The sequence below is a fragment of the Sinocyclocheilus rhinocerous genome, unplaced genomic scaffold, assembly GCF_001515625.1.
Source record: "Sinocyclocheilus rhinocerous isolate Xijiao unplaced genomic scaffold, SAMN03320098_v1.1 C35999082, whole genome shotgun sequence".
In the NCBI taxonomy this organism is placed as follows: domain Eukaryota; kingdom Metazoa; phylum Chordata; class Actinopteri; order Cypriniformes; family Cyprinidae; genus Sinocyclocheilus; species Sinocyclocheilus rhinocerous.
In genome coordinates, this window is record NW_015770307.1 from 1 (window position 1) to 753 (window position 753).

A 753-nucleotide genomic window follows, 5' to 3' on the forward strand; every position below is an offset into this window, starting at 1 on the left:
AAACGGGTTTCCAAACAGGTCCAGGTTCTCCAGGCACAGCTTTCTGAAGCTGGCAGGAAGTACGGTGAGCTGGTTGTGAGCGGCGGACAGGAAGCGCAGCTTGGAGAGCCGGCCGATGTGGAAAGGCAGCCGCAGGAGCTTGTTCTGGTCCAGCTTGAGGTTGACCAGCTGCTGCAGCTGACAGAAGCGAGCGGGCAGGACCTGCAGCTGGTTCTGACTCAGGTCCAGATGCTGGAGTGACGTCTGCAGGGTCGAGGAGCACAGGCCGTCGCTGAAGCTCTCCAGGTGGTTGTTGTGGAGAATCAGCTCGGCGAGGCAGCTCAGGTCACCGATGGTGGAGGGCAGCTTCTTGATGTGGTTGTTGCTGAGGTCCAGCCGGCGCAGCGCTCGCAGCGACAGCATGCGCAGGTCCACACGGGTCAGTCTGCAGTATGACACCTGTAGCTGCTCCAGAGAGTGCGGGAAGCTGGACGTGAGCGGATAGTCCTTCTTCGACAGAATGCTGAGCTTCTTCTTGGGTTTCTCCACATCGCGGGCGCGGGCCGGGCCGAGGGACGACAGCGGGAGCGAGTCCGTGTCACTTCCTCTGTGAGCCAGCCGAGCGGCGGAGAGGAAGCTCTTCAAGCTGCTGCTGTCGGCCTGTATGACACACACACACACACACACACACACAGAAACACAAACACAGAGAGAGACACACACAGAGACGCGCACACACACACACAGAGACACAAACACAGAGACACACACACA

The 753-nt window shown here is 59.6% G+C and overlaps 1 pseudogene; it reads right to left on the reverse strand.

The window, feature by feature from the left end:
• Positions 1-3: 3 nt before the first annotated feature.
• LOC107735359 (leucine-rich repeat protein 1 pseudogene) lies at positions 4-693 on the reverse strand (annotated as a pseudogene).
• Positions 694-753: the final 60 nt, after the last annotated feature.